Source organism: Ursus americanus, chromosome 2, assembly GCF_024610735.1.
Source record: "Ursus americanus isolate L20-20 chromosome 2, mUrsAme1.1.p, whole genome shotgun sequence".
NCBI classification, from domain to species: domain Eukaryota; kingdom Metazoa; phylum Chordata; class Mammalia; order Carnivora; family Ursidae; genus Ursus; species Ursus americanus.
In genome coordinates this window covers 35,258,194-35,282,525 of record NC_142128.1, presented here as the reverse complement: position 1 = coordinate 35,282,525, position 24,332 = coordinate 35,258,194, and the positions used below count along the sequence as shown (strand labels likewise).

Here is a 24,332-nt window from a genome sequence, read left to right as displayed (position 1 = left end):
GAGATTCTAGCAGGGATAGAGTGTATGGTTGGGACTTTGCAGGAAGTCAGCTTGCATCAGAAGGACATGGGGAAGAAAAGTAATATAGAAGTAAGAAGAAAGCTTTCAGTGGCCAAGACAACAATCGTCCCCATCTCTGTCTTCCTCTGGGGCCAGAGTCTTGTTTCTGCTTATCTCTCTGTCTCTCACTCTTTCCTCCCATTTCTTTCTTGAAGTCACCTGTCTCTACTTCTTTATTTCTTTATAGACTGTTTCTCTTAACTACTCATCAGACTCTACCTTGAAAATCTACCCAGTCTCCCAAGTCCAGTTGTCAAAGCTCACCACTCTTTTTCCCAATTCCAAAAGTCTCTCTAGGAGTGAATCTGATTTGACCAGAGAGGATTATGTGTCTGGCCCTAATTCCTGGACTGGGGATTGTTTGTGGTAGGGCACAAGAGGAGAGGTTTCTCTAAGAAATCCTGTAAGGGTAGGGGGCAGTGAGCTCTATGATGGGGATGGAGAGATGTTGGCTGAGTATTACACATACCTTTAGCATCAACAGCCTTTCCATCTCTCAAAGTTGAGTAAAGGACACCCCCAGGTGTGTAAGATTTCTACCCTCATTCTGTCTTGGGCCCAGACCAAATCAAGGCATTAGAGTTAGGAGTCTTCTTCTATCTCCTTATTTTCTTTGTAGGGTGACATACTACTGGGACCTATGGATGAGGAGATTTGGGGAGAAGAGTGATTTCTAACCTCTTATGACTTTTTGTTTCCCAAAATGTCTGTGAGATCCCCTATTTAGGAAATCAAGGGAAAATTTTTCTAAAGAAGGTAGCATGAGCCTTTGAGGCTATCTCCAAGCAAACCTCTTTTGTGTTAAAAGTGTCCATGCTGGCATTACATACAGAAATACCAGTAATAATGTGTGTATCTCTCCCCATACAGGGGAGGGAAAATCTTTTCCTCTACCCATCTTAGGTTTTCTGGCTGGGGTTCTATAAATTACACTGACAAAAGACAGATTAATAGAAAAGCATACAAATTTTTTTTTTAGTGTAAGTTTTACATGACACAGGAGATTTCATAAGGAATTGAAGACCCAAAGTGTGAGCATTTTTATAGTAGGTTTGATGAAGGGTCAGAAGTTGTGGGGAGATATGATATGAACTAAGTGGTAAACTGGGGAGAGCTTAGCAAGTCCTCTCTGTGTCCCTCCGTCTTCGGAGATAAGGGTGTTCATTCTTCCACGTACAGGGAGGGCACCTCTCCCATGAGATCTTATGACCTGCTTCAGAGTAGATGGTAGGGAGGTGGTCAGAGAGTCCTTCCTGTACCTGCTGTTACTCAGATTCTTTCAGCTTAAAATATTCAATATGTCGAGGTGCCATATTTTGGAGTAGGGAGTCCTGAACCCCTTCACTATCCACCCCAGTCTTCTGCTCCAGGGCCTGAGGACACCTTGTAGTATCTGAAAGGTTTTCCCCACTGCCTCCTCAGCCCTCATAGGTCACAACATGAATCTTATTTCTGGCCCCACCTACTTCTCCAATTTGCGTTCGGTTATCACTGAACGGACATCATCCTGTGAGGCTCTTTGCTGGCAGAGAACATAAAGCTGCCCTTTTTTTGTGACTCAGCAGTGCAAGTCAGATGGCATATACCCAATCAGTATTTGAAGGAAACAAAAGCAGGAAGCTGAACCATGTAATAATAACTCCCAGCAACCCAAGAATCATATCTAAGGCATCTACCCCAATTACACCCCCATCTCAATGCATGGTTTATTTCATACATAGTAGTTACTAAAATCTGTCATTACCTTGTTTATTGTCTGTCTTACCCACTAGAACATAAGCTCCCTGAGGGCTAGGGTTTTGTCTATCTTATTTACCTAACATAGTATTGAAAACAAGTAATCACTGTGGAAATAAACAAATACCAACCAAATGAGAACGAGCAGACTGTTTATTCAGAGCATGCTACAGCAAGGGAGTTAGCCACTGTCACTTGTGTTTTGTCAGAGACTCAAAGTCAGGCAATAGAGTGAGAAAGCTTTATAGTTGAAAAAAAAGGGAAGGCTTCAGTTGTGCCCTAACTGGAGGCTTTTGTCCTGGGAAGGCTGCAGGTCGACCAAGTAGAAGCAGGACCTTCTCTGTGACTGGTTGGGTCCATATTGAGCTTTCTCTGTTGGTCCTAAGTTGGAAGTGGGTACAGAAATTAGGAAAACTGTCTATTACTAATCAAGTCATGGCTGTTTCTGAGCCAGTTGTTATAGGGCTTTTGTTTGGCTTCCTGAGCTGATCACCAAGAGATGGAAGTCAGAAGTGGTCTGATTTCCTACAAATATGATTTGTGGATAGCAGGCTGGTTTCCTGGGCTGGTTCCCGCAGATCATAGGTCCAAGTTCCATTTGTGTATGTGGTCTGGAGGTTTTCCATTTGTATATTCGATCTCTCATTGTTGATGGGAGGAAAGGCAGGAGGAAGAAAGGAGGGACTGTTATCTAAATTTCATTTTCATGATCCAGATTGCATTTTACGTACCTCATGTCAAGAAGCAGCTCATCCTAGAGCTGACATGGTGGTTGTTTTCAGGAGTGTCCATCCTTGAATCATATCCCATAGTCCAAAGCTGGAACACAGTAAAGAAGAAAGAGACTCTTTTCCTGTCAGTCGGCCAAACAAGAGCCAAAGGCTTTTGAGGAGGCACTTAAAGAATTTTCAGTTTGCAATTGTGCAGAAGCTGTTGTTCAGGTAATTTAACATTGATTTTAGTTTAAAAGGCAATTAAGATAAAATGGGCAGCCACTAGCCACTTAGGTTAAATAAGCTTAGATTTAAATTGCTCCCCATTACCACCTTTGTTTTCTATGTTTGAGCTCTTTTATGCTAATTTAGCATGCAATGGTGTGGTGGCCCAGTTGGGGCTGGTGGATGAGAGAGGAACCGAGCCAGATCCAAGAAGATGGTTACTGAAAGAAGAAATAGTTGGCTCAAAATTGTTCCCAGGGTCAGATAGGTTCTCTTCTATCCTTTTACTGGGTATATGGATTAGTAGAACATTCCAGGATTCTGGTTCTTTATATCTAAAATCCTAAAAATGGTACCTGTATTTTGACTTGGTAATTTATTTCCAAATATTTATCCTGAAATAATGAACAGAGATAAGGTCATAACATTATGGATCAGGATGTTCATTTCAGTGTTATTTAACATAGAGTGAAAAGAAATTGTGCATCCTTACGGTGGCATACCAAAATTGATGTCTTTTTAATTTTTTATGGCAGAAAATCTTCATGATATATTACAAAGTGCAAAAATATTATAAGGCAATTTATATGGTAAAATGTCTATTATGTACTCATGATTTTTCAGTTACATATGCAGTGAAAAATGTTTGAAGTGAGGGGTGCCTGGTGGCTCAGTTGTTTGAGCGTCTGACTCTTGGTCTTGATCTCAGGGTCCTGGGATTGTGCCCTGTGTGGGCTCTGCGCTCAGCAGGAATCTGCTTGAGATTCTCTCCCTCTTCCTCTGCCCCTCCCCTGCTCTCATGCTGGTGCCCTCTGTCTCTCAAATAAATAAATAAATCTTTAAAAAAAAATCTTTGAAGTGGACGGATTTGCAATGCATTACATGTGGCTATCTGGGTGGTAAATAATGAGTGACTTTTTCCCTATGCTTTTCTGATTTTCTCAAATTTCCACAATAAACACCTAGGAGGTGAGGGAAGCTCCTGCTGCTGAGCTTTGGGGGCAAGCCTGCTGGGATCAGGGCTCCAAATATGTCTGAAAGGCTGTGGTGCAATGCCTTTTTTGCTGGTTGTAAGCGGGATCTTCGGAAGCAGAGGGAGCACGTAGGACTTCTTAAAATTGAAGATGTTTATGCTCGAGATGAAACTGAATTCTATCTAGGCAAGAGAAGTGCTTCTGTGTACAGAGCAAAGAGCAACGCAGTGACTCCTGGTGGCAAATTGTACAAAACCCAAGTAATCTGGGGAAAAGTCACTCGTGCTCTGTGTGGGCTCATGCCACAGAAACAGTGGTGTGATATGTGCCAGATTCCAAAGCAGCCTTCCTGCTAAAGCCATTGACCACAGAATCCCTGTGATGCTGTACCCTTCAAGGACTTAAACTTCCTGAAAAGTAAATAAATAAAGGTGTAGCTCTGTTAAAAAACAAACGAACATATTGGTTTTATAATTATAAAAAGGATTGAAAACAATACTTGTTTGTTGTAACACTGTTTAAAAAATCCTCTCAGTAGTGTGCTTCATACATGCCGCCCAAGGATAAAGTTACATGTACCTGCTAAATGATGAAGAGGTAGAATGCATGTTCTTTTGCAATAATTCTGTTTCTTTTTTTTTTTTTTTAAAGATTTATTTATTTATTTGTTTGACAGAGATAGAGACAGCCAGCGAGAGAGGGAACACAAGCAGGGGGAGTGGGAGAGGAAGGAGGAGGAGCCTGATGTGGGGCTCGATCCCATAACGCCGGGATCACGCCCTGAGCCGAAGGCAGACGCTTAACCGCTGTGCCACCCAGGCGCCCCAATAATTCTGTTTCTTGCTCAAAGAAAGTCTGCTAAGCTTCATTAAAAAAGGTCATTCTCCTGGTCCTAGAGTAAAGTTGTAAGGTGAACCATTCTATAGAGCACAGTTCTAAAATATGCCCAGGTGATTCATGCATTTGTCTATTAGGAAATGTGGCCATTTACCAGCAACCAATGTTGAGTTAATGGGATCCATTTAGGAATATAACCACAACAAGCCCATCATAAATCGTATGCTCTCCCATCTGAATATGCTTCATTAAGCTCACCTTTCCTGATGCATTATTAGATTATTAGATGTCACGATGAAGAAAATCATTAGGTCCCGCTGCTCTAATCCTACAAAGCACCAGTGTGGTTGCTATGTAATTTTATTTTATTTTATTTTTTTCAGATAGAACCTGCTTTGTGCTTTTCTATAGGAAAATATTTTCGAACTGGTAAAGAAGCAATATTACTGTATTGTGAGGTATATCTCAGTAGGTCATTACCATAACTTCCAGCAGAAGGGATAATCTACGTCACATTTTACTTCAAGGATAAGATTGATTTTTATAAAAATCTTCAGTGCATTGAAGCTTAGAATTTTTTTTTTTTCCTATGAAGAAGCAATTAGATACTGGAGTTTTCCAGAAATGTTACGTGAGTGTAAGCTAAACCTTGATGTGTTTTTGAAGGTCTTATCATTCAACAGTTGAAGAGAAAAGGCAGTTTCTGGGGGAGAAAAGCACTATTGGCACAATGGCAATTTTCACAACTCACATGGCCAGAGGTGTCCACCATTTTCTTATATTTACATCTGTTTGGGGTATTGACAAATACCTGAAATAACAAAGAAGAAAATAATAAGCACCCTTATTTCTACCATCAAGAACCGCCAATTTTGAGTGTTTTCTTCCAGGTATGTATGTATACATACAGGTATGTATATATACATACAGGTATGTATATATACATGTATGTATATGTGTGTGTATACACACATACATGCACATACATACATATATTTAAATATACAATATAAAGGTGTATTTTAAGGGTTTATGTATATACAAACTTTATTAAAATGGTAGATGTATGTGCATATATATATATATGTTTATCTTAACAAGGTTTGTGTACATAAAGCAGAAACAAGACCTTTTATATATAAATGCTCTTTTTTTATTTTTTATTTTTTTAATATTTATTTATTTTTAGAGAGAGAGCGAGCGAGCATGAGCGGGTGAGGGGGAGAGGGAGAAAGAGTAGACTCCCTACTGAGCATGGAGTCCCTCACGGGGCTTGATCCCACCACCCTGAGATCATGACCTAAGCCAAAATCAAGAGTTGGACACTTAACCCACTGAGCCACCCAGGTGCCCCTAAATGTTCTTTTAAAGGAAAATTGAAGTCTCAACCTCTACCATCAGTAGCAATACCCTCTCTCTTTCCCAACATTATTATGAATTTGGGGCCTATTCTTCCAGATCAATGCCAGATAGTAAATATTTTAGGATTTGTGGGCCATTTGGTCTCTGTCATAACTACCCAGCTTTGTACTCACAATGCATAAACAAATGGACATAGCTGTATTCCAGTAAAACTTCATTCATGGACACTGAAGTTAGAATTTACTATGTTTTTCACATATTCCTGTTCTTTTAATTTTTTTTAACATTTTGAAATTAAAAAAAAAAAAAGTTTAACTTGTGAGCTGTGCAAAAGCAGGCAGAGGCTGAATCTGGCCTGCCTCAGCTCTGGGTCATTTTCTGTATATCCACAAATATTCATATAACTACAGAAAATCTATAATATTATTCCTTTTTTGCATTTTCTTTCATAAATAGTACCATAGTGTATGAATCATTTAAAACTTGCATTTTTAATCTCAGCAAAATTTTGACTGAAAACTATGTTTATGTAGTATGTGTAGATATTTTCATCTCCATATACATTCATGCCTATATAGCTATAGATTATGCATACCTTAGTATGCATTTTTCACTACCATATAGTATTCCAGCATAGGATAAATTGCATTTTCTTATACCGGTAAGTATTCGTCATTTTTTCCTCCATGACAAGCAGTGGTGCAGGTATATCCACGAGTACAGCTTATAGATGTATTTTGTTAGGGCAGACCTAGAAGTGGAACTGCTTGGTTATAGGGTGTGCACATTTTCCATTTTAATAGCTACCAGTAAATTGGTTTCTGGAATGGTGATACCAATTTATATTCCCACAGGGAGACTTTCTCTGTCCTTGGTTTGGAGATTTCATTCATTGCTGTTTTCCTTTGGAGTGGAAGCAAGGAACCCACTTTAGCTGTGTATCCTCTTGTTACCACAGATGCTAGTGTGGACCTTTATTTCCCTCTGGATTAGTACAGACATTGTTTTAAGTCTTTGCTTGGGCACTTACACATGAGAATAGCAATTTATATCAATAACCAGGTTTGGCAACATCTGCCAAGGTTGTCATTCTCCGTGATTAAATGGCCATATGTGCCAGGGAGCACGGGGACAATGGGGTTGTAATTAGGGTTTGCTATCTTTCCACCCACCACCCCCACCATCCGTAACTTCCCCTAACCTTGCTTTTGTGAGCTGATTTGTGAATCAGATGATTCCCGTGAGAATGCCAGTTTCTGCTGCGATAATATGACTTTATTTTGTGTATCTCTGTAATTATACAGGGTTCTGGTTAAGCAAAAGTCTAGAAACCTTTTGCCACTTAACCCAATGCTATTGAAAACCTTGACCTGAGATGATATGTGCATATATTAGACTTTAACTTAAATAACCACAGCGTATAGTGTATTCTGTACTGCACCATCATTGTAAAAGGAAGGTCTGTCTAATGCTGTCTTAGCATCCTTTAAATGCCACTGCCCCTGCCAAAGGCAGGCAGAGACATACACCAACTTTTCTTAACTCCATAAGGAACAAATTAAAAACTATATTGATGCAATATTTAAAACAGTCTTAATGCATAGAAGGAAAAAAAAAAACCTTCTTCTCATTTTGTTACTGGCGTGACAGAGATGGATGATGGTTATGTAAGGGACTTGGCATGTTCCAAAAAAACCTGGAAATATTGCCTCAAGATAGGGAGCTATAATAAATGTGCAAATAAATATTTGAAAGATTTATTAGCATTTTAAAATTTGCTTACCAATATATAAAATCCTAATCACTTGTGCACAAGGACTTTAACTAAAATAAAGTATCCAAGAAGATGACACAGGAATCCAATGAATATTTCACTGTTAATCGAATGTAGTCTATACATATACATAAAATTTTCTTCCACGTTTACTTCCTTCCTGTTCAACTAATAAGTGCTTGGAAAAACAAGGCCATTTAGTGTATGTAGCTTGCAGTTCCGACTGTAAAGAAAAAAAAAACACCCTAATTTTTCTACATCCAAAAGATTTGTCTCTAACGAAAGCAGCATTTAGACTGGGAATAGCCAGAGCCTGGTGTAACTCATTCCCATTTAATTAAAAAAAAAAAAAAAAGTCACAGATCTTTGTGGATTTTTTGGGAAATTTACTTTGATGCCATTGTTATTCAAGGTAAGTACATTTTCATAGGTGATTTCTGAAGCTCAACAGGACAGGGCAGATATTTCCTCCTCAAAGCAGGGTTATATTTTAGAGCATTTTCATTTAGCAGATAATGTGTAAGATTTGAGATCACAAAGTTTTAACTAGTAGGAAAAGTATAATCGTTTCTCTGAGGAAACACTGAGAAAAACCTATGGGGGGGGCGGTGATGGGGTTTTCCATCTTTTACTAGTATTTATATGTGGAGTAGCATATTGGAAGTCATAAATACTGTCCCGTGGACATTTTGAATAATGCAGGAGTAGTGTAAGTAATTGGAAGTGCTTATATCCTGCCTTTAGACATTTCACTGCTTGTGAGTTAAAATTAGTTGTCAAGTGTGGACTCGGAGGACCGTGCAAGGTGCCCTATTCTGTCATGTGGTACATATTTAATGCTTGAAAGAACAAGGGAAGGGACACGTGCAGGAGAGGGAGAGGGAGGGCAAGCGGGGAGATACTGCTGCCAGCTCCCTGCTCGGTGCTTTGCTAGTGCTCCGGGAAGCGAGGAGGCGGGACCTACGCAGCCTCAGCATCCATCGCCCCATTCCCGGGGCTGCAAGACTTTGCAAAAACATTGGGCGTCCAATTTGGCGAGTGTTTTGGCGCGGAGGCCGAGGCCACCTGGGAAGCTGGGCTGGGGCGCGGCAGAGTCCCTGGCACCTTGGTGTCCTCCCTTTGTGTGCGTCTCCACGTTGAATGCCTCCTTGCTCGGGCTGCTCGCTCTCTCTCCCGGCGCGTTCTGCACCTGCTGGCGGTGGTGGTGTCAGGCTGCCAGGCAGCCAGGGCGAGCTCAGGCACGGCGCGCACGACAGATGACTGGAGTCATTTACATTGCTAGCACGTGGCTGCCGTTTGCTGTTGCCTCGGACTTCTCCCGTGTTCTCCCGGGGAGGAAACAGGAGGCACTTTGCAGCCGACAATGAAATCTTGGCAGCTAATTGCAGTCGTGGGAGATGCCCTTCAGGTAAGGCGAGAGAAGAGGGCTCTAAACACTGTCAGGAAAAGGAGAGGCAGAGAGGGAGAGCGAGGGATGGAGAAAAGGCAGCTTCTGCAGAGGCTTCCTGAAGCCCACTGACTCGCGGGAGGGGGTGGGAGAGGGACAGGGACCGGGGGCGGGCGACAGGGGGGAGGAGTGTGCAAATTGACATTTTTGGCTGCCTGTGGCAGAGGAGCCGCCGTCAGCCGCTGTCCAACGTTCACGCAGAGAGGGTGGCGGCGTGTGCGCCTCCAGGGCTGCTGATTAGAATAGGGACTTGGCGGCGGCAGGAATCCGGGTAAACCAAAGCGGCGATGGGAGGCTGCGGATGCACTTGCAGCGCGTGAGTGAGACACGGTACGTGAGGCCAGCCCGGGGACCTCCGCGGCTGGGTCAGGGCTCGCTCCGGGAGCACCTAGGGGCACAGGACATCTGGAGAGGGCGAGGGGCGTTTGAGGCTACGGAGGAGTCGGGAGAGATGAATCGATTTTCTTACTGACTAGAAGTTAGTGGGGGAACTTCATTGCCCATTCTCATTGGCTCCGTTTAACTTTATTTCCAGAGATGAATAAGCGTTTATAAGAAACCCCGTAAAAGTCCCAATAGGCTAGCAGGGGTTTTGCAAGAGCTGCGCGGTTCTTTAAATGGGAGGTTTATGAAATGACTGGCCAGATGGGCCGTGCTTTTGGAAAGTTGGCACGCTCACGTTCCGATGGGGCATGTGTGTGCGTGTGTGGGAATATGTGTTGCATGTTTGTGTAAACATGTCTACCGTGCCGGTTGCCTTGGTGGGGCCTTACCTTCGCTGCTTTTCCTGACTCCCAAGGAAGAGAGATTACATTGACGATATTGGAAATGCTTCGACTTAAGAAATAGGCTCTGGATCATTTCATTAAATTAAACAAGAGTTGCCCTTCTTGAGAGATCAAGTGGGAGAAATGTGCTCTGACTTCCAAAGTGATGGAATTAACTGCCAGGCATTTAAAAAATATGCAGAGTGTTGAATACGACATTTATCGGCCTAGAAGGATCACCTAGAAGACTCAATCTCAGCCTGTCCCTTGAGCCATTATTTTCAGATTACAATGAAATTGGTGGTTTTACTTACTTCTGTTGACAACAGAGCTGTGTCTCCCCCTACTTAAGAGGGGCCCCATGGGAATTCTGAATCCAAAAGTTTTGTTGGCAAAATCATCTTAGAAATTGTTCATTAAATTCCTTGCTGAAAGAGTCACTTTTTGAGTATCTTTAGATATCTCATAATTTACTCATTTTCATATGGTTTTAATGGTCACACAGAAATGAATGCAATATATAACGGAGGCAGTAAAAAATGATTGTGTAATCCTCTTTATTTGGGTAGCTGGGCAGTAAATTGGTTGAAGACTATAAAATCTTTCTCAACTGTGATTCTCTATTTTTGATCAAAATGTATCTTCAGAAATCCGAAGGCCATGTGTATAAATGTATTTGTGAAATGGACTAACTTGCCTTTGTGGTTTGCTGTGATTAAGTTTTAAGAGGGCTGTTCTTCAAGTAAGTAAACTACAGTCAATCCGCGACAGCTGTTTACCACTGGCATTCATAGGGAATGCGGGCAGCATTCTTGATTTTCATACAGAAAGCAGGATTTTTCAACTCTTATCTGCCCACTCACACTCTCCACACATGCCAGCGCTTCCTCTATATTAGAATACTCACGGATTATGAAGAGAAAATTGCTTCTCCGAAGAGTTGGAGGAAGTATTACCTATGGGAGAATATTTATTTTCTCCCTTACTTACCTTCTTCCTCCTCCCTCCCTCCCTCCCTCCCTCCCTCCCTCTCTCCCTCTCTCTCTCTCTCCCTCCCCCCTCCCACCTCCCCCTCCCTCCTTCTTCCCCTCTCTCTTTTTTCCTTATTTTTCCCCTCTTCTACCCCCTTTCTCTCTCCATCCACCTGTATTTCTTTCCATCTGTCTTTATTTTTGTACCCAAGCACAGAAACCTTTCCAGATATCTTCTACTACTGCATTTTTATTATAACAAATGTTTTGCACCCTGAAGGATAATTGGAACTTGATTTTTTTTCATTTTCCTTTTCTGTTCTTTTCCTTTCCTTCCTTCCTTCCTCCCTTCCTTCCTTCCTTCCTTCCTTCCTTCCTTCCTTCCTTCCTTTTTCTTTCTTTCTTTCTTTCTTTCTTTCTTTCTTTCTTTCTTTCTTTCTTTCTTTCTTTCTTTCTTTCTTTCTTTCTTTCTTTCTTTCTTTCTTCTTCTTCTTCTTCTTCTTCTTCTTCTTCTTCTTCTTCTTCGGTATTCTCTGCTCTTATACAAGAACCAGTTAATATCAGGCAATCTGGTGTATCCTAATTTTATAAATAAAGGCAAGTAATCAAACTTTTCTTGTCATTTCTTTTTTAACCAAGCAAATCAACTCTGGAAAATGCCTTTACTATAAGAAAACAGGTAAATCTTTTCTCTGTTATGACCAAGAGATGGATTTTTACAACATTGCATTTTGCTTGCTGTAACTTTATTGGGCTGAGCATATTTTTATGTTCATCTATTGTAACCTTATCCCTCAAACTTCTATTTTCTCTATTACCTGTCTTAATTTTAGAATCTGGATTCATTTTAATCTGTATTTACTTGGACTTTGGAGAAACAACCGTCAACCTTGAATTATGGGCCAGCTTATTTAAGTATCACATAGTGGGGGTTTTTTTCCATTTTTTTTCTCTTTCCATGAGTATGACACAAAAATTAAAGTAGATTTCATGTAAACGGCTTTTTGCCGCAATTGCCTTCTTCCAAACTATAGTTGTAAGATTTTGAGAATAAAAGGTCATGTTTTGAGAATATTATATGAGAATCAGAGTATATACCCTTTGTCATTTTCTGTTTGATTACAGAGAACCTGATTGGATAGGTCAATCTTGAGCTAAATAACTATTACAATGTCCAGTGAAGGATCTTTTTGGTCTTGTTTCATGCTAAATTTATAATTTTTCTATTAGGTTTTGAGCAGAGTTTGTAGTACCAGAGACATGGAACATAGTCCAAAGGAGGAAGGATTTTTATGAAATAATAATAAATCCTTACTATTATGAAGTAAGCTTCTATTTATGTTTAGTTCGGCTGTGTGTTTTTTTTTTTTTTTTTAATTCCTGTGTGTTAGTCTCAAAGTCATCACAGAGTGGATTGGAACAAGTTCTTTGAAAGTAATTCTAATAGAATTAAAACAAAAGTCCTTTTATGAGACTTGAATCCCCATCTTGTATCGATTTTTCAACAAACATAAAAATAAATAGGGAGGGAGAAGAGCATGGACCTTTAAAGTTTTTTGCACTTTCAACTTTATTTTGTTATACATCTGAAAACTCCAGAATGTGATAATACATTAGGTCTTTGTACATACTTAGGGGCGGATGTCTTTATCCTGTTTGTTTTCCTTCATTTTCATGCAGAGTTGAGCACTCGCATGTATTATGAGCAATAGTAAACAAGAGCAAATAAGGGCACACAGAATTTTTTAATTATGCATTTTAATTTATTTGAATTAAGCCACATATAACAAAATAGCAGTCCTGTCTATCTGGTGTTCATGCTGCCCCCTCCCTTTGCTTGCAGGGCACTAAAAGAATTAAGTAATTCTTTAAAAGTCAGCTTGTGACATACAATGTTCAGCTTGGAAAACTTTATATTTAATTATCCAATAGCTATGGTGTCCTAGTCTTCAGGAGTGTTTTTTTATTAACAGATATAAAGTTGATGTGAAAAGTTGTGCGGTGAGTGTGTGTGTGTGTGCGCACACGCTCACCCAAAAGGCTGAAACAGCTTGTGTCAGCTATAGCAACTCGTTTTTGATTCAGCAAAACTAGGTTATGAATTCAAGCAATTAAAAATGACAAAAAGCCCAATTTCACTGCCTAGATTAATACACTTCCAATTTTTCCTGCTCCATAAAAATTTCAAAGTGTTCCTTTCTGCTTAGGTGTTTGCATAACCTGTAAGGTATTGGAAGGCCCCCATTTCACATTTACTTATGATGTCTGAATACTTTGATGTAGCAAATGTAAATAGGATCAATTGGATGTTCTTAACACAATTTTGTATTTGCAAGTTCTTGTGAAATTATTTCGGTTGGGTTTAAAGGAAAAGCAGGAAGTGCAGTTGTTAGTTCCCTAACATTAATCGGTGGTGAGTAATCTTTCAGCTACTTCCAATGTCATGAAGGCCAGGAAAGGCTTTTTGAGAAATGGTATAATTACAGCACAAATAGTGTATCCATGTTCCCAGGGTGGCAGTGATTTCTTTTCCTTTTTTTTTTTTTTAATTATGCAACGGTGGGCATATTTATTGCTTTCTCTCTGCTTCTACAGAAGTCAAGTCTGAATTCTGTATTCATGTTTATCTAATTAGCCAAAATTCAGTTCTTAAAATGGCCCTTTTTTTACTTACAGAGTAATTAGTAGTCACAATGAGCCACATTGAATTCACAGCAATTTTTGGTCAGTTGGTTAAATTTTCTCAACTGGCTTGATAAACTTTGATCACACAGACAACGTATACACAAATAGAAAGAATCAAGAAGCCCCAGTGCTTTTTACTTTGCCCTGTCAATCCAGCACAGAAAACCAGCAAAAACCAAGTGTGTCGAGGTGTGTATACCTGTCCTTTGCTTTGGAAAGAGAACCTCGTAAGGGCTATTTGTTAGGAAGGCCTCTACCAGTCTTTCCTTTTCTCTTCGTGATAATTCTGCATCTGCATTTGCTACCTGGGGATAGATTTCTTTGTTGTCTAATTGAAATCTCTACTTGTAAGGAAATCAGTTGCTTGTTTGCTAATGAGATGAAAGTACCAGTTGTGTCTTCTATAGCTATTTGAATGTTTGAATAGAGGCCTTCCATTTTTATTATAATGACGAGGATGATGAGGATGGTGATGTGGTAATGCATCAGCAGTAATAGAAATAACCATACAGTGCTGATTTCTCCCTGGGCACTCACTGCCTCTTTGTGTTGTGCATTGGACTGGGAGCTTCAGCAGATTTTCTCTGGTTCTTAACTCTGCAAGGTAGATATTGCTATGCCTAATTTAGAGATGGAGAAGAGATCTTGAAGATTTTTTATAATTAGAATAAGCCACTAGACACCATAGTTTTCTGACTTCAACATACCAAGATACCATTGAAATTTAATACTCTGAATTTAGAAAGAGACACAAAAGGGGTATCAACAGATGCCCTAGTCAAGTGGTTCTTAACCAGGAGCAATTTTCTCACTCGCCTCCCCACAACAGGGACATTTGGTAACATATTGGAGACAGTTGGGGTTGTTGCATTTGGACGGGGTGCTACTGGCATCTACTGGGTAGAGACCAGGGATCTCACTAAATATCCTACGATGCATAGGACAGAAAACCAAAGAATTTCCCAGCCCATGATGCCAGCAGTGCCAAGATTGAGAAACCCTGTCCTAGGCAATATCAGTGATGCTGTGACTAATGCATACATGGTCTGATTTTTCAAGAGACTGGATAAGTTACATGAGTTTCAGTTATTAAACTTTTGAAATCTCCAATTGGATACTATGAATAGGATCATAATGCAAAATCAGAAGATCCATATTTTCTTACAATTTGACTTTAAAATTTTACAGCTGCCTACTTTGAGCATCTTTCTTTATAAATATGACATGGATCATTGTGATTAAAGTACCTACTTTTCCCTGATTTACTCAGTGTTACCTCTCATAAGTGCTGAAAAATGAAATTTCTTTCTATGGTACTGATGTCAATAGAAATGCAGCATCACAAAATGAGTCACGCAACAGTAGTTCCAAGAACCTTCCTTCTTCCTTCTCAGCATTCAAACACCATTATTTTCTCCTTATCTTTAAAGGTTTGGCACAGAGGCTTATTTGCTTATTTACTTAATAAATGCTGAAGTAGTGTTTCATATGTGCCAAGCACTGTTGTTAATATTTTAAAATACTAATTAATTTAATCCTTATGATAAGCCTAAGGGGTTGATACTGTTCTTAATCTACTTTTTACGGAGGAAAGAACCCAGGCCCAGAGAAGTTGAATAATTTGCCCAAGGTCACACAGCTTATAAGTGGCATAGCTGGGATTTAAACTCCGCAGTCTGTGTTCCTGTCCCTCTTGGCAAGCTCTTTAACAATTCAGATTTGTGTATGTGCTGAAGCATACTTGTTTAGGCAACATCTTCCCTTGAGTTTTGAAAGAAGACATCTTTAGTTTCCTTTGTGGGGGGTTAATTGTAAAGTAACTTAACCATTTTTAAGGGAGAGTAAACACTAATGCCCACAGCTTTATTTTGCTTTTTAACTACTATTAAATGTATGCTGCACCAGAATCAGGAAGACTCACGAGTTCTCTTTATATGACCACTCCCGACAACAAAAATCACCAAAGGAAAACAATAATATTCAGAAGAGCATAATTTTCAGGATGGATTATCTTTGTTTTATTACCTAGTTAATAGTAGCATTAGAAAAATGAAATTATTGAACTGCCTCCTAAGAGGCTTCAGGAAACTTAACTCTTTGGTTTCCTGGCACTTTAAATATATTCTAGGGAGCCCAGTGTTGTCACACCAAGTGGAATATGGTGGATGTGGGCACATCGATTTCCCAGCTTGATCTTGCTAAAGCCAATCCATTTGTCCTCCCACATTTAGACCATGGGAATGACCATGCCAATCTCATTCTCTGTTGAATATGCAGCATGTAGTAAAACCAATGAAGAGAAAAACAATTAAAGTAGGTTTTAAATAGAAGTGCTGATTTGATATACTTTATTTTGTGTTAGGAGAAGAAAAGACCTTTCAAGTCTGCAATTAAACATGGATACCATGGGTTGTTCAGAAAACAGAGATGGGCATTTAGAATCTCGATAGATTTCAAATGAATAAATGGATGGAGGAATATTTTTAAAAAAATCTTATCAAGGGTATGCATGGGTTTGTACTTTAATTAAAAAAATCTTACATTTTGAATACAAAATATTGGAGGAACAGGAGGTAGTAACAGCAGGAACCATGGATCTGACAGACGTCAGTTCCCTGTCAGCTTCCTCCTCAGATTTTTGACCCATATTTCACATGACTTAAGTGTTGATACATAGCTCACCATGCATTGCCCCACAAAAAAACTCAAAGATGCCGAACCGTAAGAGTAGATAGCACTCTTCTCAAGGAGAGCCACGGATTCCTTCCTGGGAGAGAAGAAGCGTCACTGCCCTGGAACAGCTGTGGTGTGGCCATGCAGCATTGCCAAAGCCACGAAAAGAAGCTCTTGAGCCACCCTCCCCCAACCCAGGGACGTTCTGGGAACTGATCTGGAAGTGGAAACCATTGCGGTTATTCTTTTATATTTCAGGCCCAGTGAACTTACATTTACACAGAGAAAGCAAAGAGTGAATCCCATTTCAGAACTGTCAAAAGACCAGTGTTGGATCCATTATCGTCACATTTCCTTTTTTAATACAGTTCATTGAATTGGCTTTTGTGGAACACCTATTCCATCTAAGTGTTGGTTCAGGAAATAGTTTAAGACTGAACCAGAATTTATTGTGCAATGATAAATAAGTGGGAATAAACTCACATAGCTAAGGGTACCCAGTAAGGTTCTGTAAGTGTCTCCATTAGTCTATAGTGCTAAAATACATATATTTCACTTAGTTGAATTTTTAAAAAAAGGAAATTGGATTTAAAGTGGCCATTTTAATTCTGTATTCAGTGGTTTTGGTTCTAACATATTTCCACATTTAATGAGAGAATCTACTTTTTAAAACAAAGACAACCAGTGATAAACTTTGTGTGCCATTGAAAAGAATGTGTGCAACAAAGGGAAAATGAATTTTGGCCATTTCTCTATTATCAAATTTCTCCAGGGAACTAAAAATATAAAGGTTACATCAATGTTATAAGTGGTTCAGGCTTCAACTTTTTGCTGCTAATAGAAAAAGAAGCCAGGCTTTGTTGTAATGCCCTAGCTAACTGCTCAATATATAGAATTGTACATTATTATTGTTATTATTACAGATACTGCCTACTGAGTGTTTGCAATTAGCCATCCACTGTGTTAACTTCTGGATATACATTACTGAATTGAGTACTCCAGCAGCTTTATCAGGTGGAGAGTTCTTAGACCCACTTTTCATGAGGGGAGACTGAGTCTCGAGGTGATTTTTCTAGAGTTACCAGTGGCTACTAAGTAGAAGGATTGGCAATCAAATTTGAAACTTTGTGACTTCGGAGCCCATTTTCTCCCCCTTTTGACTCAAATCTGTAGGAATCTCTATTCTAACATTGGTGGAAAATGGCTCTGACATATATCATGTTTGGTTAGCCCTGGATGGTCCTTTTTGATCCTCTTATTAGGACCAACGTTCCTTTATGCTTTTCAGAATATGTGAATGACTGGGTGGCTGGATGGTTAGACAGATAGTCTGACTAATGACACAGAAGGGAAATTGGCAAAGAGCATGAATATAGTTTTCAGAAAAAAATAAATGTAAATACCAGCAACGATATGAATATATATTCATATATATACATATGTGACAGTTTCATCTGTATTTATAAATGTTTCATAGATTATAATGGAAAATAATATGTGTAATGAAATAGGCATTCTATACACTATTGGGGAGAGTGTGGAATGGCTTGTTCTTTTGTGGAAAATAATTTGGAAATTTTTGTATGTAAAAAAAGTACATGCTTTGACCTAGTGTTTTCACCTCTAGGATTTATGTAATTGCTCAAATTTGCAAAGATGCATGTTGGTTGACTGCAGCATAGTGTATAGTTAACAAGTGGAACAAATTAAATGCCTAACAGTAGGGGATTGGATGCCCTGAACACAGTGGATCCTCATCGTCCTGAAGTAGTGGCTGCGGTGTTGGAAGTGAACAAGAACCTGAACTTCAGAAATGTGTTATTGGGAAAAGTTTGTCAGGAAACTGACACACATGTCCAAACGCTTTATATACACAGTGAAATTGCAAAAGACAACTGAGGGACTGCGGACGTGGTCACTGCTGTGGTTACTGTGCCATGTGACTGGGAAGGGAACAGGGGAACACGGGGAAATCGCTTTTAGCATTATACAAACAGATAAACTGTAGGGGTCTGCTGTCCAGCATGGTGCCTGGAGTTAGCCACATGGCACTGCGCACCTGAAAATGTGTAAGAGGGTAGATCTCATGTTAAGTGTTCTACACACATGTGCGTGTGCACCTGCACACATACCCACACATACACACCCACACTGGACACAAGGAAACTTTTGGAGATGATGGATGTGTTTATTACCTTCAATTGTGGGGACGGTATCAGGGGTAGCTGCATATATCCAAAATCATCCAATTGTATGCACTAAATCTTTGCAGGTTTTTGTATATTAATTATACTTCAATGAAACCTTCAAAAAATTTAACCTTTAACTTTTCAACAAACATGCACTACTTTGATAACAAAAAAATAGTTTATTTAAAAAAAAAAAAGGCTTCCATTTTTGGAATACCTCCAGTCGGTCATTCCCTCACCCCCAATTGCATACGGATCACCTTAGATATCAACATTGATATTGTATGTTAGACATAGGCCACCCAAATTGTTCTGAAAATGTGCTTAAGAGAGACTTATAAAAGGAGGTAAAGAAACCTAAAAATGGTTTGATTTAAAATTATGTCCTAGCTAAGGTTTGGGGTTAGTATGTGTTCTGAAACGGTGTGGTTGGCTGTTGGCAATTTCTGAAAATGATAAAGCTAAGTGTTAACTGTAATGGTTTGGCCACAAAGGAAACGAAATTCCCCCGATGCTGAAGAAACTTGTCATTCATCGGAGATACTGCAAAATCATGATCCTTATCCTTCCAGCTGCGCGTGTCTGTCAGGGACTGTGGGCTGCTAAAAGTTGTATACTATTATTTTTTTATTCATCTCTGGGTCATTTCATCTTCCTGTGCAAGCCACATGAATGGCTGTGTATGAAAATTGTATTTTGTGCTGAATTTCCCACTGTGAAAGATGTTTACTATATATTTATGAAAACACTGCAATAACAAAACCCTTTATATAGCCTTTCAATTTGCTGTAAGGGCAGATAAAATATTTTTATCTCGAACTGAACTTCATACCTTGGGAGATTCAGCAGGCCCGACTCAGAATAATAAAACACTTCAGAGAAAGGCAGGCACTGTTCAGATTGCTTCAGAAACCTGTGTACTTCACTCAGCAGACCTCAATTCCTTTAAACACACCAACTGAATATATAAAACCTAGAACTAACCGGTATAATTTATGCATCATTAGACAAAATAATATTTTTTAAATTTATTACATAGTTTTGTAATGTGTCTACAGAGATTCAGGGTGATTCTTAAGGATCAGTGTTTCCTTAATACAGAAAAATAGGGAAGGAGGTTGATCATTGCCTAAATGTATTCACAGTGCTCATTCTTCACCTTCATTTAGGCTTTGGCAGTTTCTTTAATAGATACTTTTGTCAAGATAATTGTAGATTCACATGCAATCATAAGAAATAACATGGAGAGATCTCTTGTACACTTCACCTAGTTTCCCCTAAGAGTAATATTTTGCAAAACCATAGTATCCCATTACATCCAGGATATTGACATTGCTACCATCCACTGATCTTATTCACATTCCCCCAGATTTATTTGCAGTCATTTGTGTGTGTGTGTATTTAGTTCTACACAACTTTATCACATGTGTAGGTTGATAAATCTACCACCACAAATGAGATCGCAGCTGCTTCCATTACAAGGACCCTTAACCCCAATCCCTAAACCCTGTCAGCCACTGATCTGTCCTCAATTTATAGAATTCTATCATTCCGAAATGTTGGCAAAGTGGAATCACACAATAGTTAACCTCTTGGGATTAGTTTATTTGTTCATTATAATTTCTTAGTGTTCTAAGTTATTTCGTGTATCACTCATTTGGGGCTTGTTGTTGTTTTAATCACTCAGTACTGTTCCCCAGTGTGTATGTGCCACAGCTCTTTAATCATTCACCTGTTGAAGGACATCTGGGCTGTGTTTGGCTATTATAGACAAAGTTGATATAAACGTTTCTGTACAGGTTTTTGTGAGCATGAGTTTCACATCTCTGGGATAAATGCCCAGCAGCGGGCTTGGGCGATTTTTGATTCATGCACATTATGGAAAACATTAATATGTTGAGCCTGTAGGAAGTCAATGCCAGTTGCACACAAACCAATAGAAGGAAAAATATAAAATCTTACCCACATCTTAATGTTTACTTCTACATAAACATAGCACTAAATATAGAGAATAGCCAGCATTTATGTAGCATCCACCATATGCCAGTTGGTATTCTAAGCCTGTTGTGTATGCTCACTCATTTGTCCTCACAACAGCCTCATGATGTGCACGCTCTTATTATCCCCACTTACAGATGAAGAATCAGGCACAGAGTGCTTGAGTAACTTGCCAAGATGATACAACTGGTGCATTTAGGCAGTCTGGCTTGAGATACCCTCATCTTAACCACTACTCCATGATTTGAACCTCATTCACAGAACTGTTGGTCATGCCTCTGGGTCGGCTGAGATGGCAGCTCTCATTTGGTTGGGTAAACCTCTATCACTATGGCTCTGAAAAGAAATAATACCCGGAACTGGGTCTATAGAACAATCAGCTAGCTGACTTCGCTATCCCTTAACTGACTGCTCTGTCTTTAAGCTTACTTTCTTTGACCATCTCAGACAGATGGAAGCTTCTTCTGGCTTTTAGATCTCCAAGAGGTAGGTTTCACAACCCTCCCTTGGTTACACACTGCAGTATTTCACAGCTCTCTATAGCAGTATGTTCTGCTTTTCGGCATGGCCCAGATCTGTCGTATGGCACACTGAGCCCCTCATCATTTGTCGACTTTCAGTGAGGATGTGGAATTGATGGTGACCATGTCTACTCACCAATGCAACTTAGAGGTAACTATTTCTAACAGAATCTTGCATGGCCGCTTTACGTTAATCATGGAGCTATCATTCCTCCAAAGGCATTTCATATTTCCACCAGGCTTATGAAGTATTTAATATTTTCATATGCTCCAGTGTAAAGCCATCTGTTGCAGTGACAGGACAAAATGTTGAAGACAAGAACAAGCGTATGTTTATGGAAAGATTCCATGAAATGTTAACAAGAAAGATATGTGCTACTCTAGGGTGTCTTGTAGAAAATGGCCAGGGGAATTTGGAAGGCATGGCCTCCAGCACTAGTATTTGTAAATTGGCATTTATAAATTACACATGTTCTTTTATTTCTGTCTCATAAATTTGGACTAGATCAGCAATGTAAGTGGTGGCAGAGACCTGTTTGAAAGAAAATAGTGGTATTATTTAATTTTTGGAACTTTATTTCATCTGTTGTTCTTCATGTGCTTCATTTGACGTTTGCTATTCATTTGAACAAGTGGATTGGGAGCCTGCCGTGTGCTAGGCATGCGTGTTGCTGGAATAGCTAGATTGTGTTTCTAAACAGCTGGAACCATTCCTCAGTGCCTAACTTTAATAGCCATGTTGTGGTCTTGCTAATATAAGAACAGTCAGATGGGAATCAATTTGGCTGCCCATTTGGAACATATCAGTCGAGGCACGGTTATCTAAAACTGTTGCTACACCACATTGCCCCTTGCTGAACTGAGCTCAGAAAATCAAAGCAAATGCCTCCAAGCTAAGGCCCTGATGCTCTTGGGGAAAAACATCACAGCTAAAATGCCCTGAGTATCTGACAAGCACTTGGGGAAGACACTGTACATTAACTGGCTTATTTAAGCTTCCCCAGCATCTTATGTGGCAGGGGTGGTCCTTGTCTTCATTGTACAAATGAGGTAGCAGTTTTAGAGATGGTAAGGCAATTTACCCAAGATCGCACAGTTCATACTGAGTAGACTTTGGGTCTGGCCACAGGAGACTGGGTCCATTAAACAGCTGCTTAACTACTGTGTTCTGTTACTGACACTAGATAGACAGAATCTTGTTCGGTGCTGTCTGATGAGGTCTTCTGGAGGTGAGCTTAGCTGGAACAGGTGGGTCAAAACTGAAGAGACTTTTGAAAGTATCATGGAGCTTGGTGTCCTCCACAGACTTGCACAGCCCTTAAGTTCTCAGTTACTTTTTCACTTTCTGCAGAAAGTTGTCAGTGATTCTTGAAAGCCAGGGAGAGGTTTAAAGTTGGCATGAAGACAGACGAACAGCTCTTTCAAGTGCTACAGCAGGACAAGATCATGTGGGGTCACTCCCAGAGGCCTCCTTTATACCGATTTTTGAACTATGTCCTACCAAGAAGTGTGATAAAGTGCCTTAAATCAAACACTTGGTTCCAATCACAATAAATGGATTAACATCATATGTATGAACCTAGATCTCGAGTGTACCTGTGTCAAAAAATGATAGTTTCTGGTTAGCTACTCTGAGGTTGATAAAATTAATGAAATAGCAGAATTTAGGGAGATTTATAAGCAGAAACATGTATGTTCAAGAAGAGCAAAATGTCATCAGATGAAGTTAATAGAAGAAAAGCTAATCAGAAAATCTGAGAGAAAAGAAAGACAAGGTAGCTTGTAAGGAACATTGTTTATTTCAGTCAACCTCTTCAGAACGATGTCAAGATTTCTTCTATAATCAGGCCGTTTTAGACCCATAGGTTTTGCCTGCAGGTGTTCATCTCAACAATTAGATTGAAATGATAGGTTATAAACTTCATGAAAACAGAAAACAGGTGGACAATATGTAATTAATTCGTAGCACAATGCCTGGCCCACATTAGAGCCTCAATAAGTGTTCTTTTTTTTCAATAAGTTTTCAAAGAATGTATGATCATATTGGATTGTGTCAGAATATTTATTATGTAGTAAATCCTGGCAAACCCAAGTAATAGTTATATCTATAATAATTAGGTAATGTTTCCAGAATCCTGTGAGGAAAAACCGTATTATTTCCACCTGCTAGTTCTCTCTCTCCTGAAGCCGAGGTACATGTGTAATTATTTTCTAAATTATGACCAGAACAACGTGCATAGTAAAAACAGTGGCACCATTTATATCTGATCTCTCAACTAAAATATTGACACAACCTTACATAGGGTATTCGGCAAGCAGTAATGTTCTTGTGCCTTCTCTCCCAGCACACCCTTTTGGCAAAAAGCGACTTACGGTTAATGCAACAGTGAAAATAAATTATTACCATTCTCTGATTTTGTGACAGGTTAGTAATTAACTTATGTCACTAGTTGGCCTCACACAACTGTGTTTATTCAGCTTCATGGAACACTTTTCAGGGAAAAAGGAAAGATCAGCAAGGCATTCTTTGTTTACTGTAGATGCTAGATGCTGGTGGAATGCATCTTTTCCTATTGACTAGGAAATAAGTTGGTTGTTAGGACATGATTTTCCATTCTTTGAAATGATATGGTGATGCAGGGAATTTGAAAGCTACCCTGGAATTAGGAAAGCATAAAGAAATTGCCCTTTATGCACTAATCGAGCCATTGTGCCTGTTTTCTTTGGGGTGCTTTTTACTGTATAGGCTCAGCAAAGAGCCATGTGTAAAAAAAGGTACGAAAAATTTTAATTAAAAGGGAAAAAATGTGTTTTTTTTCCCCATTGTAGGTTAAGTGCCTATCACACAGCCTAGGGACAATGGTATTAGATTTGTAATAAGTACAAGTAAAGCTTTTCATTTTGATTGGATTGGGTGTATTTTTCATCAGCATCTCCCGTGTGAGCCATGATTCCAAGACAGAGTCTTGTAATCTTCTGCAGTGGGAATGATTCAGCTTAAAAATCAATAGGGCATGAGGTATTTCAAGTTCTCATTATTGTAATGTGTCAACATCACTTCAGTGACCCCAGAGTCCTATGTTGGCTGGTTTTTCCCCTGATTTATTGTGCAATCTTGCAGGGCAAACTATAATTTCACTTGGAATCAGAAAGTCCCCATTTATGGTTTGTGCCCCAGTCTCCAGTCATTAGGGCATTCACAGGGAATCAATACCTCCTCTTGTTGCTAACAACTGAATGAAGTTGTCACCTGCTTAGATTACAAAGGAGATGGGTAAAAAGATGCGGTAGGGGTGAGTACATTGGACAAGCTCTGTTTTGAGAAGGGCTTTCTCTGATGTTCACCTTCTGCCACTTGGAGGGGTTTCAGCCTTTCTTGGATGTTGATTATGGAAAACC

The 24,332-nt window shown here is 39.4% G+C and overlaps 1 protein-coding gene and 1 pseudogene across 12 annotated transcripts in view; both read left to right on the top strand.

The window, feature by feature from the left end:
* The window catches only part of RBFOX1 (RNA binding fox-1 homolog 1), a 1,395,365-nt gene that overhangs the window by 367,920 nt on the left and 1,003,113 nt on the right, over positions 1-24,332 (top strand). The window lies entirely within an intron of this gene.
* LOC123783314 (large ribosomal subunit protein eL33 pseudogene) lies at positions 3,766-4,114 on the top strand (annotated as a pseudogene).